This window comes from Entelurus aequoreus, linkage group LG15, assembly GCF_033978785.1.
Source record: "Entelurus aequoreus isolate RoL-2023_Sb linkage group LG15, RoL_Eaeq_v1.1, whole genome shotgun sequence".
Classification (NCBI taxonomy): Eukaryota; Metazoa; Chordata; class Actinopteri; order Syngnathiformes; family Syngnathidae; genus Entelurus; species Entelurus aequoreus.
Genome location: NC_084745.1, coordinates 16191027 through 16209483, shown reverse-complemented (window position 1 = coordinate 16209483; position 18457 = coordinate 16191027).

Genomic DNA, 18457 nt, shown 5'->3' with positions numbered 1-18457 from the left:
AAAAAAAAAAGATTTGTAACCCAATAATATTTTTAGCAACCCCAAAAAAGGATTCACAACAACAATCTTTGTCACCAAAAAGGCAATTGGCAACAAAAAAGCTTTGCAACCAAAAACATTTTTGTCACCAAAAAAAGAAATTATTTATACCCAAAAAGATGATTTGTAACCCAAAAAAAATTCCCATCTAAAAGGACAAATTGTAACCCAAAAAATTATTCGCAAACAAAACATCTCGAATTATAACCAACAATAATTTGCAACCAAAAAAAACATATTTTTAACAACAAAAAAGCATGATTTCCAAACCCATGAAAAATATTTTTTTAACCAAAAAGACAATTTGTATTCTAAAAAGAAAAATATTTGCAACCAAAAGAAAGATTTGCAAACAAAATGCTCTTTTGTCCGGCATTTTTTTCTATTTTTTTGGTTGCAAATCCATTGTTCTTGTTTGGTTGCATGAAACGACACCTATGTCTTAACTCACAGCACCATAATTATCGAAGAAGACACCGGAAGGTTTATGACAGGGGTGTCAAACGTACGGCCCGAGGGCCGGGTCAGGCCCGCGAACAGGTTTTATCCGGCCAACGGGATGAGTTTGCTAAGTATAAAAGTAAACCTGACATTTTTGAATAAAAGAAACGGCTGTTCTAAATGTGTCCACCAGATGGTGCAATATCAATTCTTTGTATCTTTCTAGATGATGCTACATATGTACAAAATAAACCACATAATGTTAGTACATCAGTCGAGGAAAATAATCAAACTACATAAATAACATCCTGTAATTTGATTTTGATGTTTTTTTTTATCTTGATAGATTGAAAATGAACACCAAAGAGTTGACTGATGAACATTATCACATATTTTATTCAGAAAATATGAATAACGACAAATAAAGTACATGTACTATTACCCGCAAAAGGTAATTGTAAAAAAAACCAGCAACTTTATGATTTGTACAATTTCAGAATGTGCTTGTTCTATTTTTAAACAAAGAAAACAATCAGAAGTTGTCTTTATTTTTAAGTTATCCTGCCGTCATTTTACCAGTCCGGCCCACTTGGTTAGTAGATTTTTCTCCATCTAAAATGAGTTTGATACCCCTGGTGTATGAACTATTTCATAAAAATCCACCAAGGATCATTTTGGCATACATTACAATGAATCTTCTGTGAACTCATGAGTCCGATCTGCCCGAGCAAACAAAGCAATAACTCGTTTTTTTTTGCATCATTGATGCGCCCAATTAGAGGCTAATCGTGCTATTAGCGGCTTGTTAGCCTCAGCTTATTTTCCTTTATTGCAAACAGCGGGCGGGGAATAGCAGGAATAATTGTACTGACCCTTTATTTCTGCTGTAGTTGTTTACGTAACACTGAATAGACTAGAGATAGTCACATAAATGTAATACAATCTGCTTCCTCCTCCTCCTTTTCACAAGTATGTTGGAAATAGGGTTGTATGGTATACCGGTATTAGTACAGTACCGCGATACTAATAAATCATATTCGGTACTATATCGCCTCTGAAACAGACCGGTCCACTACAAAACACCCCCCCCGCACTCGCGTCGTCGTCACGTTGTGTCTGTGCTGGTTTACGAGCAGAGGAGCATGTTCGGCAGCGCACAATCACAGAGTACTTACAAACAGACACAGTGTGTGGACAGAAAAGGGAGAACGGACGCATTTTGGCTTAAAAACTAACAATAAAGGTGAAGTTATAACACTGAAACGCCCTCAGGAAGAGGTGCTTTAAGACATAGCTAGCTAGCTAGCTAGCAGCTAACCTCCATCCGCAGTCTGCAGTGTTTTAGCTACTTCTAAATCACTAATCCTCGTCTCCATGGCGACAAATAAAGTACGTTTCTTACGAGTATCATCCCTGCAGGACGAGGAATAGCTAAACATGCTTCACTACACACCGTAGCTCAGCAATGTAAACAAACGCCATTGGTGGATCTACACTTAACATCCACTGTAATGAGATCAAGTACAGGAGCCTATCTCGTCGATACTACTATGATTACTTCGATATCTTCTTTCGTTTAAAAAAAAATTACATTATGTTTATAAACTCAGGAAATATGTCCCTGGACACATGAGGACTTTCAATATGACCAATGTATGATCCTGTAACGACTTGGTATCGGATTGATACCCAAATTTGTGACATCATCCAAAACTAATGTGAAGTGAAGTGAATTATATTTATATAGCGCTTTTCTCTAGTGACTCAAAGCACTTTTACATAGTTAAACCCAATATCTAAGCTACATTTAATCCAGTGTGGGTGACACTGGGAGCAGGTGGGTAAAGTGTCTTGCCCAAGGACACAACGGCAGGGACTAGGATAGCGGAAGCGGGGATCGAACCTGGAACCCTCAAGTTACTGGCACGTCCACTCTACCAACCGAGCTATACCGCCCCAAATGTAAAGTATCAAACAACAGAAGAATAAGTGATTATTACATTTTAACAGAAGTGTAGATAGAACATGTTGTAAGAGAAAGTAAGCAGATGTTAACAGTAAATGAACAAGTAGATTAATATTTTTTTTTTTTTACAGCTTGTCCCTCATAGTTTTGACAAAATAGAATGAGAAACGACACAATATGTTACTGCATATGTCAGCAGACTAAATTAGGAGCCTCTGTTTTCTTACTTACTAATAAAAGACAATTTGTCTTGTATGTTCACTGTCACACCCCGCCTCGGGTGAAGGTAATCCAAGACAGTCCTAGACCCCGGACAAAGAAGCAGGTCCGGTCATTCTTGGGGCTTTCTGGGTGGTACAGAATATTTGTGCCCCACTTCTCTACCATCACAGCTCCTCTTGTCGAGCTGACAACCAAAGCATCCTATAATCCAGTCAAATGGACAGAAAAATGTGAAACTGCCTTCACAAAGGTCAAAGCTATTCTATGCTCTTTCCCGGTCTTACAAAGTCCTGACCTCAACCAGCGATTCCTTGTTCAAGTTGATGCCTCCGGTGTGGGCCTTGGAGCCGTCCTAGCCCAAGGAAAGGAGGGCGAAGAACAACCGCTTCTATATCTGAGCCGTAAACTGCTTCCCAGAGAAACTAGGAACTCTGCGGCTTGCCATCCCACCACTGCCACCATATGTCACACCCCGCCTCGGGTGAAGGTAATGTAACCGTTGCAAACCAGACTTTCAAATCAAGGATGGCAAGGCACGCAGTTGGTAACAGTTTACTAGTGATGGGTCCGGCAACACCGATGCATCGGCGCATGCGTCGAGCTCATAGAGCGATACCCTGTGTCGGTGCGCGTATCGCTTTTAGAAAGTCACGTGACCGAACACGAGCTGTTTTGGTCACGTGACCGCTCATGAGCTGTTCTGGTCACGTGACCGCTCATGAACTGTATCGCACTGACGCCTGCGCGCCAAACTGTGTTTATTAGGAAGCGGCGCAATGCGTGTTGTTGACGAACACCATTAGGGCCGCTTGTTGTCACTGTCACTCAAAGTTGCATTTCAAAATTACACAGAATAAATGTGTTTATTTTGTTTAGAATTCAGATGGGTTTGATTTGGTGCGCGGCATATATTTGCTGTGCGGCGCACAGTGTGCGCGGAGGACGCTTGAGCACTGCGCAATTGCGCAGGCGCGCACCTTAGAGGGAATGTTGCTCACAGGGCACAGAGGCGTCAGTGCGATACAGTTCGCGTATCGGTCACGTGACCAAAGCAGCTCATGATCGGTCACGTGACTTTCTAAAAGCGGTACGCGCACCGACACAGGGTTTCGCTCTATGAGCTCGACGCATGCGCCTATGCATCTGTGTTGCAGGACCCATCACTACTGTTACTAGAGAAGGTACAGGAATGACGGCGTGGCGAAGTTGGTAGCGTGGCCGTGCCAGCAATCGGTTACTGAGGTTCAATCCCCACCTTCTACCATCCTAGTCATGATACATGTTCACATTATTTGACTGTATCTAAAAAAGATAAAAATATATTTTTATTTAAATGAAGATATGAAATAATCCTAAATGAAATACAATGACTTGGTTTATATTATTGTATATAGTAGGTCATAAAATCAGTGTCAGTTGAGTCGGTCCATAGGTTGCCTGTAGGGATTTTTAATGTCCAGCAGATGTCAGTATTTAGTGACACAGTATCGACACAGTATCAATACAGTTTTGCAATGTGTCGAAACGCTTCATGAGGCCTCATCAACCCATCACTACAGTTTATAAACATTTATTGAAATCCCAAAAAATCAAAAGGTGAACAATGACAGGAAAACAAAGCACCTACAATCTCAGTAGATGATGCATGGAGACCGAAACTCCTGCTCAGGACAGAGAACCTCCTCTGGCAGTGACCGACAGCAGACTGCCAGAAAAATGGCATTTTCCAACTTAAATAGCCTATAGCCCCGCCCACTAGCTGGGAACAATTTGACAGGGGGAATTAAGAAAAGTTATTTTGTAAATTACACCATAAATAACCATCACATGTCTAAAAAGTATTCACATAGTACTTTTGCATGTGTAGAGCAGTCATTTTTGTACACAGTATATTCAGGCTTAGGTAACATCACTTTCAAATGTCCAGTGTCCTTCTGTAACACCCAGCTTTTGATAATCATGGTTCGACCCAAATTTGGCCTAATTAGTGAATGCAGGTGTGTTCACCTATATAAAGCCCTCAACCCCACTCTGACTCTTTTAGTCAACTGTTCAGAGCCATGGTGAGTGACAGGTAACAATATGTTTGTTGAGCACATGCTTTTCACTAGCTAACATGATTGAATGTTTGTAGTTTGTCCATGTTGAGCTTCCCAAGTTGGAGTTAGTGCTGCAAGGGGTTCTGGGTATTTGTTCTGTTGTGTTGATGTTGTGTTGCGGTGCGGATGTTCTCCCGAAATGTGTTTGTCATTCTTGTTTGGTGTGGGTTCACAGTCTGGCGCATATCAATCAATGTCAATCAATGTTTATTTATATAGCCCTAAATCACAAGTGTCTCAAAGGGCTTGTCAAGCCACAACGACATCCTCGGTACAGAGCCCACATACGGGCAAGGAAAAACTCACCCCGGTGGGACGTCGGTGAATGACTATGAGAAACCTTGGAGAGGGCCGCATATGTGGGTAAACCCCCCCCCCCCCCCCCCCCCTCCTCTAGGGGAGACCGAAAGCAACGGATGTCGAGTGGGTCTGACATAACATTGTGAAAGTCCAGTCCACAGTGGATCCAACACAGCGGGGCCAACAGGAAACCATCCCGAGCGGAGACGGGTCAGCAGCGCAGAGATGTCCCCAACCGATGCACAGGCTAGTGGTCCACCCGGGGTCCCGGCTCTGGACAGCCAGCACTTCATCCATGGCCACCGGACCTATGCAACTACCCCTCGCAAGGGACAGGGGAGAAGAGGAGAGAAGAAAAGAAACGGCAGATCAACTGGTCTAAAAAAGGGGGGGTCTATTTAAAGGCTAGATTATACAAATGAGTTTTAAGATGGGACTTAAATGCTTCTACTGAGGTAGCATCTCCAACTGTTACCGGGAGGGCATTCCAGAGTACTGGAGCCCGAATAGAAAACGCTCTATAGCCCGCAGACTTTTTTTTGGCTCTGGGAATCACTAATAAGCCGGAGTTCTTTGAACGCAGATTTCTTGTCGGGACATATGGTACAATACAATCGGCGAGATAGGCTGGAGCTAAACCGTGTAGTATTTTATACGTAAGTAGTAAAACCTTAAATATTTGTAACAGTGTTAACGTTGTTTATACGGTCACCCTCAGTGTGACCTGTATGGCTGTTGACCAAGTATGTCTTGCATTCACTTGTGTGTGTGAAAAGCCGTAGATATTATGTGACTGGGGCAGTGCCTTTAAGGTTTATTGGTGCTCCGTACTTCTCCCTACGTCCGTGTACACAGCGGCGTTTTAAAAAGTCATACATTTTACTTTTTGAAACCGATACTGATCGTTTTAAAACCGATACCGATAATTTCCGACGTTACATTTTAAAGCATTTATCGGCCATCTCTACCGAAAAGTATCGGAATAATTTTGGTACCGGTACCAAAATATTGGTATCGGGACAACACTAGTTGAAAATAAACTAAAGAATGACCAAACCTGAGCAAAAGTTGACATAAAGCAAAAGACGCCGGCTCGGGATCAAATGGATCACTTTTCCAGGACGTCACGTCTGCTTTGTTTTTTTGCTCAGACGCAGGAGAGAAACAAAAAACAAAAAAAAACAACTCCCTGCCTCCCTCGCTTGAGGACAAATTATTATCTAATGAGAGCAATGTTTGCAGACGCTGGAAATAGATCAACATTTTAAGGCTATTGGCTCCCGTGGATGTTTACTGAGAGCTCGTTGTGGAGGGAGGAAGTCGGCGAGGTGTGCTCGTGCGTGGTTGATTTCCCCCGCACTAATCTTTGCGGGACAGATCTGGGATTAGCCAATCGGGGGGCAGCAGGTAATCCTACCTGTGCGTGTGTCGCTGGTGGAGGGAGGTCAAGCGTGTCCACGTCTGCCGCTAAATATGGCCTCCAGCCGGTGGGATGAGCTCCTCGGGGTCGGGGGAAGCGGGCCTTTTCTCGCTCGGGATACCGGGGCGGATTTACGCGGGAGTCCACTTCGGGAGTGCCGGGACTGTTTAAGAGGGTGATAAATTTGCACGAGAGTGCTTCGCTCGCCAAGCCCGTAAACATATAATTACGTGTGATCGATGCGTCGCCTTTACGAGGTCAAAGTGCCCTCTCTGTCGTCTTAAAGATCTCACCAGTAAAAAGAAAGAGTTTACACCTCACGCGAGGCTTAAAGGGCGGTTTGTTGTAGCGTTCCACGTGGAGATCAGCATTTTACCCCGTGTTGTGCTCTCCAGGCCACTAGTTGGCGATGTCACTTTGTAACGGGACATTTAGTGGATGCTTTGCTTGTTGAGTGCTTCTAAATACACTATATTGCCAAAAGTATTTGGTCATGGAATTATGGTGTGGGGTTGTTTTTTCAGGAATTGGGCTTGGCCCCTTAGATCCAGTGAAAGGTACTTTAAAGGCCTACTGAAACCCACTACTACCGACCACGCAGTCTGATAGTTTATATATCAATGATGAAATCTTAACATTATAACACATGCCAATACGGCCGGGTTAACTTATAAAGTGACATTTTAAATTTGCCGCTAAACTTCCGGTTCGAAACGCCTCTGAGGATGACGTATGCGCGTGACGTAGACCGGCGAACACGGGTATGCCTTCCACATTGAAGCCAATACGAAAAAGCTCTGTTTTCATTTCATAATTCCACAGTATTCTGGACATATGTGTTCGTGAATCTGTTTCAATCATGTTCATTGCATTATGGAGAAGGAAGCTGAGCAAGCAAAGAAGAAAGTTGTCGGTGCGAAATGGACGTATTTTTCGAACGTAGTCAGCCACAACAGTACACAGCCGGCGCTTCTTTGTTTACATTCCCGAAAGATGCAGTCAAGATGGAAGAACTCGGATAACAGAGACTCTAACCAGGAGGACATTTGACTTGGATACACAGACGCCTGTAGAGAACTGGGACAACACAGACTCTTACCAGGATTACTTTGATTTGGATGACAAAGACGCAGACGTGCTACTGTGAGTATGCAGCTTTGGCTTTTTTTTGCGTATGTACGTAACTTTTTTAAAATATATAAGCTTTATGAACCTTGGGTTAGGTGAACGGTCTTTTGGGCTGAGTGATTGTGTGTGTTGATCATGTGTTTGAATTGTATTGGCGTGTTCTATGGAGCTAGGAGCTAGCAGAGGAGCTAGCATAACACGTACCGTACCTACGTGCGCGTCACGTACGTAACTTTTTAAAAATATATAAGCTTTATGAACCTTGGGTTAGGTGAACGGTCTTTTGGGCTGAGTGATTGTGTGTGTTGATCAGGTGTTTGAATTGTATTGGCGTGTTCTATGGAGCTAGGAGCTAGCAGAGGAGCTAGGAGCTAGCATAACAAACACGCAGGTGTTATTATGCAGGATTAATTTGTGGCATATTAAATATAAGCCTGGTTGTGTTGTGGCTAATAGAGTAAATATATGTCTTGTGTTTATTTACTGTTGTAGTCATTCCCAGCTGAATATCAGGTCACCCCCGGCTCTCACAGCATCTTCCCTATCTGAATAGCTTCAACTCCCCACTAGTCCTTCACTTGCACTTTACTCATCCACAAATCTTTCATCCTCGCTCAAATTAATGGGGAAATTGTCGCTTTCTCGGTCCGAATCTCTCTCACTTCATGCGGCCATCATTGTAAACAATAGGGAACTTTGCATATATGTTCAATTGACTACGTCACGCTACTTCCGGTAGGTGCAAGCCTTTTTTTTATCAGATACCAAAAGTTGCAATCTTTATCGTCGTTGTTCTATACTAAATCCTTTCAGCAAAAATATGGCAATATCGCGAAATGATCAAGTATGACACATAGAATAAATCTGCTATCCCCGTTTAAATAAAAAAAAATCATTTCAGTAGGCCTTTAAATGCTCCAGGATACCAAAACATTTTTGGACAATTCCATGCTCCCAACCTTGTGGGGACAGTTTGGAGCGGGCCCCTTCCTCTTCCAACATGACAAGGTCCATAAAGACATGGATGACAGAGTCTGGTGTGGATGAACTTGACTGGCCTGCACAGAGTCCTGACCTGAACCTGATAGAACACCTTTGGGATGAATTAGAACGTGTGTGACCTCACCAATGCGCTTTTGGAAGAATGGTGGAAAATTCCTATAAACACACCTTCCCAGAAGAGTTGAAGCCATTGTGGGGATGGCGGCACATACACTATATTGCCAAACGTATTTGGTCACCTGCCTTTACTCACATATGAACTTGAAGTGCCATCCCATGGAATTGTCCAAAATGTTTTGTTATCCTGGAGCATTCAAAGTTCCTTTCACTGGAACTAAGGGACCAAGCCCAACTCCTGAAAAACAACCCCGCATCATAATTCCTCCTCCACAAAATTTCACACTCTGCACAATGCAGTCTGAAATGTAGCGTTCTCCTGGCAACCTCCAAACCCAGACTCGTCCATCAGATTGCCAGATGGAAAAGCGTGATTCATCACTCCAGAGAAGGCGTCTCCAGTGCTCTAGAGTCCAGTGGTGACGTGCTTTACACCACTGCATCTCAAGCTTGGCATTGGACTTGGTGATGTATGGCTTAGATGCAACTGATCGGCCATGGAAACCCATTCCATGAAGATCCGGCCCACAAAATAATTTTCTATGGCCTCCAGGATGATATTTGATTAGTATTAGAACCGGCCCGCAGGCCACAGCCCCCTGCTGCTGTTTTGCACCCACCAATACTCCATCAGTGTTGGTGCTAGGAATTTTCAAAATGGGGTCCCAGGGACCCCATCAAGTCATAAAGTTGACATTTTTTTGGGGGGGCCACTTTTTTGTAAGCGTTTTGAAAACAAATGATACATGTATGCATTATCCTGTTATATCTCACATTCTATATTGTGTTTTGGAAAAAGGTTGTGATAAACGTTACTTAATTCATTAAAAAAAATTTAAAAAATAAAACAAATGTTTATGCATATGTAAATGTATTCAGTTATAAACATTAATTTACTTTCTTCTTTCCTTCATGGATCTAAACTTTACCGCTGCCGTTTAAAAAAAATATATATATTGTAATATATTCAGAATGTTTTTGTTCTATTTTTGGCAAAAGTAAGACAAAGAAAACAATCTGAAGTTGTCTTTATTTTTTAAGTTTCAATGCCATGATTTTAATAGTCCGGCCCGGGTGTGCACAGATTTTCCTCCATGCGGCCCCTGAGCTAAAATGAGTTTGATACCCCTGCCTTATAGCCTGTAACCCAAATGGAGAGACCTGGTTGGCTCTACACGCCCACAAGTGCAAGAGGACTAAAGAAAAAATATGTTTTGATTACCATAATGAGATGAATAAGATTATCTCATTTTTCGATAAGGTTCAAAGTGTTTGTCAGGTTTTTTCTACCTAGTACTTTGTAAACACTTTGAATTCAAACAAGTTCTGAAACTGTATCATATTATTACATTGCTTGATTTCTTTGCTTTGTCCATTCTATCATTTAAATTCACATACTATTTAAAGGGCAGCATGGTGATACGGGGGGTTCAATCCCCGGGCTTGGGGTCTTTCTGTGTGGAGTTTGCATGTTCTTGGCTTCCTCCCACCTCCAAAGACATGCACCTGGGGATACGTTGATTGGTAACACTAAATTGGCCCGACTGTGTGAATGTGAGTGTGTATGTTGTCTGTCTATCTGTGTTGGCCCTGTGATGGGGGTGGCGACTTGTCCAGGGTGTACCCCGCCTTTCGTCGCGACTCCGAGAGGGACACAGGGTAGAAAATGGATGGGTACCAATAAAGGTCTTAAGTGCATACAAATGTTTTAAATTGGATTTTTCCTCTAAGGTTATATTTCTCCTCTTTTGAATTGCAGATTATAGTTTTCTTTGTACACCATTTAAGTTGTTTGTAAATGCACCAAAATCATTGAATTTCTATATGTTTGTTTCAATAAATGGTTTGAATGCTCTACATTATGTATTATTCTAACTGACCTTTTTTGTAACACAGTTAGTGAATGAAGCATACTTGTGTAGTTATTTTTTCCATATTTCTACACAATAACTCAGATATGGTAACACTAGTGAGCAGTGGAGAATATGAAGTGACTTTTGGTCCAGAACATATTTTGCTTTATTCATTATTTCAGTATATTTTGCCACCTTATGTTATATATTTTTGTATGACATTTCCAGTTAATTTTCTCATCTTTTATTATACCGAGAAATATTATTTTCTTTACCCTTTAAATTTCTACTCCATGTATTTGGATTTATTATTTTACCAAATAGAATTATTTTAGTTTTACTGAGATTCAAAGAGAGTCTGTTTTTGTCAAACCATCCTTTAAATTTATTATTTTCTTCTGTTATTATTTGAATTAGCTTCTGTGTGTTTTCTCCTGTACATAACACAGTAGTGTCGTCCGCAAATAATATTCGATTTTAATCCTTTATAAATGTTTATATTGAGATTGAACAATTGTGGTCCCAGTATTGATCCCTGGGGTACTCCGCAAGATATATTTAGCTTTGTAGCCTTGTTTGCCTAGCTTCACATATTGCTTCCTGTTGGTTAAGTAGCTTCTTACCCAGTTCAAGACCAACCCTCTGATGCCATATCGTTCTCAGTTTTTGATTGAAATAATGTGATCAATTGTGTCAAATGCTTTTGTTACATCTATAAAAACTGCAGTTGCACACTGTTTACCAACTATTGCGTCGGTAATCTCTTATTTCGATTAATGCCATTAATGTTGAAATGTTGGCCTGTATCCGTATTGGCTGTCCGCAAGTGTTCCAATTTTTTCCATGTACTAGTCCAATCTGTTAAAAAATGTTTTTCAATAATTCTGGTATATTGTGTAAGTAGAAAAAAGGTCTGTAGTTTGTAAAGTGGTGTGAAGTAAAGTGATTTCTGTTCATATAGAAGCATGTGATTTTTCCGTCTCTAGTCGGAAATCCATCTTTTTTATCTCTGTAAAAATATTTGTTTAATATTTTCCGTTTTTCTTCTGTTTTTGTTACCTACAATGCGTGTTGATCCGTCTCTTTGCCATACCTGCCAACAACAAAGTTTTTTCCGTAATGACTACGGTTTTTGATAATCCATTCCGGTTTACGGCTGCAGGGGTAAAAAGCACAGTTCGCCATTAAAATGTATTAACTTAAAAATCGAAGCCACGTAGCGAAGCAACTCCAAGGGCAGGGGACAAAATATACGGGAAACATCAATGATGATAGGTTGGTTTACGTATAAGAACATCTATAATTGGGTGGCTGGTTTACTATATGATGAGTCACCATTGGTTGAGATTAGGGCAAAACATTAGGGACGGGCCAATCAGAGGCAAGATAGGGCGGGTCATGGAACCACACTGCAAAAACTGAAATTTAAGTAAGATTAAATATCTCAAATAAGGATGATATTTGCTTATTTTCTGTCTGATAAGATAATTCTTCTCATTAAGCAGATTTTATGTTAGAGGGTTTTACTTGTTTTAAGGGTTTTGGTCCTAAATGATCTCAGTAAGATATTGCAGCTTGTTGCTGAGAGTTTATGACCTATATTGAGTAAAACATGCTTGAAACTAGAATATCAAGTGTTGCAAAGCTGTGTCATCAACACTCACAAGTATAAAACTACTTTTTTAAAGTAATATTTTCTTACTTCAAGCATGATAAAAAAAAATCATGATGCCGAACGCATATCAATCAATCAATCAATCAATGTTTATTTATATAGCCCTAAATCACAAGTGTCTCAAATATCATTATGTCAAGATAATGGCACTACTATTTATTTAATTTAAGAATATTTTTCAACATATTGAGCAAAAAGGTCTCTTTTTTTTTCTACCAAGAAAAGTGCACTTGTTATTAGTGAGAATATACTTATTTTAAGGTATTTTTGGGTTCATTGAGGTTAGCTAATTTTACTTGTTTTGGAAAGTCTTGACAAGCCGAATTTTCTTGTTCTATTGGCAGATAATTTTGCTTAGTTCAAATAAAATACCCCTAATTTTTGTATTTTTTTTTCTTGTTTTTGAAAACTGACTTTTTGCAGTGCAGGAAGGGAAATCACAACAGACATCCCAAATGACGACGAGAGAGGCGTAGAAGAGAAGAGGGAATATTCAAGCCGTCGATTTATATATTAAAAAAAAATACTGGAAGATGGCAGAGGGATTCTCTTCCTTCTAAGTTTTAGATTTTTATTTTAGCGATGTAGACCACGTCCAGGAAACCCACAATGCATCTACTTGGCCACATTTGGACAAATGTATGCGTCTGGATAAAACAATGCACAAAACATTCATTTGAGTTCTCCAGACCACCAAGCATTGCCATGGGAGCCTGGATCAGGGTTACAACGGAGTCTTTATTTTTAATACCTGGGCCATCTACGCACCTGTCGCTAGCTTCGAGGCCAGTCCTGGCACACCCTGGTCCGCTGCAGGCCCGCTGGCCACGCCCCCCTCCACAGAGTTGTTTACCATATAAGCCAAAATGAAAACTGCTCTCGACATGGAAGACGTGGAATACACATTTAAGAACACACATGTGATGACTTTTGCTAAAGTATGGCCTGTCTTAATGCTACATTTCATTTTCATTGGTGTTTTAGAACTAGACAGTAGCTAACATTTTGTTCATTATTCATACTCTTTATATTTTGACATTGAATAGTTGAATCATTTTGAAACATAAACAACGCGACTGCAAGATGTTTGCTATTTCATGCTATAAATCACAAAGGGCTATTCAGATAAAGGAAGTTAGCTAATAGAATAAACATTGTTTGTACTCTTTATGAGTACGGCTTATTACCAGTTTTTTTTCATTAAGTTCAAATCACATGCCTGCATATAGCGCTTTTTCTCTCCTTACTCATAGCGCCAATTGTCTACATTTAAGCTACATCAGTGTGGGTGGCACTGGGCGCACGGTGGGTGAGGTGTCTTGCCCGAGGAAACAACGGCAGTGACTAGGATGGCGGAAACTGGAATTGAACCAGAAATCCTCACGTTTCTGGACGGTCGCTCTACCATCTGAGCCACGCCGCCCCACATCGTGTTTGTGTCCAGTCTTGTTAATCGGTACAACTGTTGCTAATTTGGTTTTGTTTGGAAATGTACCTGTTGAAAAAAACGATAGGTTGCTGAAAGCTCTTCAATAACCTTTTTTATCGTTTCCATGTCATTTCTGTCACAAAGAGTTGAGGTCTTGGATTTACAGTACATTAAAGGCCTACTGAAACCCACTACTACAGACCACGCAGTCTGATAGTTTATATATCAATGATGAAATCTTAACATTGCAACACATGCCAACACGGCCGGGTTAGATTAGTAAAGTGTAATTTTAAATTTCCCGCAAAATATTCTGCTGAAAACGTCTCGGTATGATGACGTTTGCGCGTGACGTCACAGATTGTAGCGGACATATTGGGACACCATTGTGGCCAGCTATTAAGTCGTCTGTTTTCATCGCAAAATTCCACAGTATTCTGGACATCTGTGTTGGTGAATCTTTTGCAATTTGTTTAATGAACAATGAAGACAGCAAAGAAGAAAGCTGTAGGTGGGAAGCGGTGTATTAGCGGCCGGCTGCAGCAACACAACCAGGAGGACTTTGAGTTGGATAGCAGACGCGCTACCGTGAGTACGCAGCTTTGGCTTCCAAACATTTGATCGCTTGCCCGAACGTGCGTGCCGCTATGTGCATGTCACGTACGTAACTTTGGGGAAATATATGTGCTGTATGAACTTTACGGAGGTGAACGGTACTTTGGGCTGTGGGATTGAGTGTGTTGTGCCGATGTTTGAGTTGTATTGGTGGGTTATATGGACGGGAGGAGGGAGGTGTTTGTTATGCGGATTAATTTGTGGCATATTAAATATAAGCCTGGTTGTGTTGTGGCTAATAGAGTATATATATGTCTTGTGTTTATTTCCTGTTTTAGTCATTCCCAGCTGAATATCAGGTCCCACCCGCCTCTCACAGCATCTTCCCTATCTGAATCGCTTCCACTGCCCTCTAATCCTTCACTCTCACTTTCCTCATACACAAATCTTTCATCCTCGCTCAAATTAATGGGGTAATCGTCGCTTTCTCGGTCCGAATCGCTCTCGCTGCTGGTGGCCATGATTGTAAACAATGTGCAGATGTGACTAGCTCCACAACCTGTGACGTCACGCTACTTCCGGTACAGGGAAGGCTTTTTTATCAGCGACCAAAAGTTGTGAACTTTATCGTCGATGTTCTCTACTAAATCCTTTCAGCAAAAATATGGCAATATCGCGAAATGATCAAGTATGACACATAGAATGGACCTGCTATCCCCCTTTAAATAAGAACATTTCATTTCAGTAGGCCTTTAATTCACAATTTTGGTTATTTCCTCCGGAACATCGAGTTTGGGCCATTCAAGTCCTCAGCTGACACAGGATCTGGACTCCATTCCTCCAGATTTGGTCCAGTATTTAAGAAGTAGTTATTAAAGCTTTCCTCTGCTTCCCTCATGCGTGTGTTTGTTGTAAGTAACTAACTCGGATAAATCAACCTACACAATTGACAAATGGATTTTGCAAAGGGCTACAGAGGGACCGAGCACACAGGTCTCAAGGACATTTTGAAAGTGGTGCTCCTGAATTGAACGCATCCTCCAGGCCTCCGTTCCGTTCATTGTCAAAGCAACGGGCAAAATCCACTTAGACGTTTTTGGCTCAAGCAAAAGAAAACCACTCACATTCGATCAGGCAATCTTATATTTTCCGCACAAAAAAAGAGCAATGATAAAAGTGTGGTATCTCTTGCAGTAGTTTTACTATTCTCTTGTGTTGCGTTTGCAAATGGAATGACTGTTCTAAATACCTGCAACACCAGCCTGGAGGCGAGGTCAGAATAATTGCAGGGAGATTTGCACACAAACAAATTGTATAAGAGTGTGTGGTATGTTTCAGCTTGTTTAGAATGTTTTTACCGTATTTTCCGGACCATGGGGTGCACCGGATTATAAGGCGCACTGCCGATGAGCGGGTCTAGTTAAGTTTATTTTCATACAAAAGGCGCACCGGATTATAGGGCGCAATCAAGGGGTCATATTAAGATTTTTTCATATTGCAGTCTACACGTATATCTTATGTGTGACTAGGGATGATACTCGAAACCGGTTTTCCCGGTTGTTTGATAAGAAAAGAACCGAGTCCTCGGACTCAAATCCCTTTTTGAGAACCGGTACCCGTTATCGAGACCACTATAGTAAAGAAAAAGAGTTGGTTCTGTATTCGAATCCCTGGGAACGAATCCCGTCCCGACCAGAAATGCCCCGTGAGACATCACAAGAAATGACGTCACGTAGCTCCGTCATTAGGCGCAGATAGCGAAAGCAGGAAAATAATGGACCAGAAAAAGCGCTCCAAGGTGTAATAAAGTTCAAAACAAAAGGTATAATCCAACAAATAACTTTACTGAGAGATTTGAGCAGGGTACAAACACATGACGAACACTTTTACGACCAACCAGAAACATAGCAACCAGGCTAGCAACGCACCTCCTTTACGGCAGCTGTCGCAACATTCTTAAAACAACCGCAGCACATACATATATACACAACACATCTCCCTTTTCTAACTTTTGTTTTTCTTTCCTTGTAAACAAAACAAAATCACACTGTACATGTGTTGTCTGTCTAATTATAAATAATGCAGACGAGGCGTGTTGGCTGAGTTCTTGACGTTTACCATCACAGCGTGCTCATAACCTCATTCTTAGCTGCCGGGTGGCGACATGCAACAACACTTTTCGGGGCTACCGCGCATACTCGTCACTCCCGTTGCATGCTGGGTAGTGTAGTTGTTATATTCTTCCCCCTTATAAAGAAATAATGTTAATTCAATAAAGTGTATTTCTTTTTTTTGCTTTAACTTTTTGTTTTTTAGCATTGTAACCACATTTGCAAACAACTTTTCTCTTCATAGAATTTTCTTTCAATAATAAATAAAGTGCAAAAATGTCAAAGCATCATAACAAACAGTTATGTCAAATAGCAGCAGAAGTGCACTTTTTGGAGAGCTGTATTATTTTCAGTTTTGTGCCCAATGGACTGATTTTATTTAACACTATAGTATTATTTATACACCTATAGTGATCACAGAGACAGGTTGTTTTTGTGTTACTGTATATATTTGTTTTTCTGTAAAATCCCACTTAATATACTTTGGGTAACAACAGTCAATATTTATTTATTTTATTTTTTTAGGGGGGTAACAGTCAATATTTATTTATTTATTAGATTTTATTTTTTTCTTGTATAATAAAAGTGAGCTTTTGTTAAACCAAATATTGTGTGTTTTTTTTCATATACAACAACCTATCTGGACTCGATAAGAGAATCGATAAGGAATCGGTTCGATAAGAGGATTCGATAATAGGCTCGAACTCGATAATTTCTTATCAAACATCATCCCTATGTGTGACTGCCATCTACTGGTCACACTTATCATTTCCCCAAGTACCAAATAAAATAGCTTCGAGGTTGGTAAGCACAACCAACATTATTCCGTACATTAGGCGCACCGGGTTATAAGGCGCACTGTTGAGTTTTGAGAAAATTAAAATATTTATTTTAGTGGTCAAAAATTCAACCAGAAGCTTATGGATGGCTACCAAAAGCGCCTTATAGCAGTGAAACTTGCCAAAGGACATGTAACCAAATTTTAACATTACTGTATGTATACTTTTGACCCAGCAGATTTGGTCACATTTTCAGAAGACCCATAATAAATTCATAAAATAACCAAACTTCATGAATGTTTTTTGTGACCAACAAGTATATACTCCAATCACTCTATCACAAAAAAATAAGAGTTGTAGAAATTATTGGAAACTCAAGACAGCCATGACATTATGTTCTTTACAAGTGTATGTCAACTTTTGACCACGACTGTAGACATATAAAATACAATATGAAAACTCTACATCTCCATCAAGCTAACTACTGTATTTGTTGGTCCAAAAGGCGCACCAGACGATAAGGGACACTGTCAATGATCTATTCAGGTCTATTTTCATATTTTCATATCCGGTGGATTAAAGGGGTTGTATTATGATTAGTTTTCTACATGTAAAACACTTCCGTGTGGTCTACATGTTTTACTGACCATCTTCAAGCCGCTTTTGGACCGTCTCGAGTTTAATGGGTGGTGTTATTTACATGACTCCACTTTGACATCTTTGTTCGTTTTTATAGCTCCCATAGTTAGTTTACTAACAGCTATAAGTTAGAACTAGTATTGTACCGTATACTAGTATAGTATTGTGGTACGAATGAATCAAAAACGGTACTATACTCAAAAATTGACACCAATTTTGTCAAAAGGAGTGATCAAAAATTCAAATAGAAGCTTGCCAGAAGCTTGTGGATGGCTACCAAAAGCACCTTATTGCAGTGAAACTTGCCAAGGGACATGTAAGCAAATATTAACATTGCTGTATGTATACTTTTGACCCAGCAGATTTGCTCACATTTTCAGTAGACCCATAATACATTCATAAAAGAACCAAACTTCATGAATGTTTTTTGTGCTTCCAATTCATTGCAGACCTGCTTTTTGGTGGTTCTCGGTTGACTCTTGATCACCCTGACCAATTTTCTCTCAGCAGAAGGTGATAGCTTGCGTTTTTTTCCTGATCGTGGCAGTGACAAAACTGTGCCATGCACTTTATACTTACGAACAATTGTCTGCACAGTTGCTCTTGGGACCTTAAGCTGCTTTGAAATGGCTCCAAGTGACTTTCCTGACTTGTTCAAGTCAACGATTAGTTTTTTCAGATC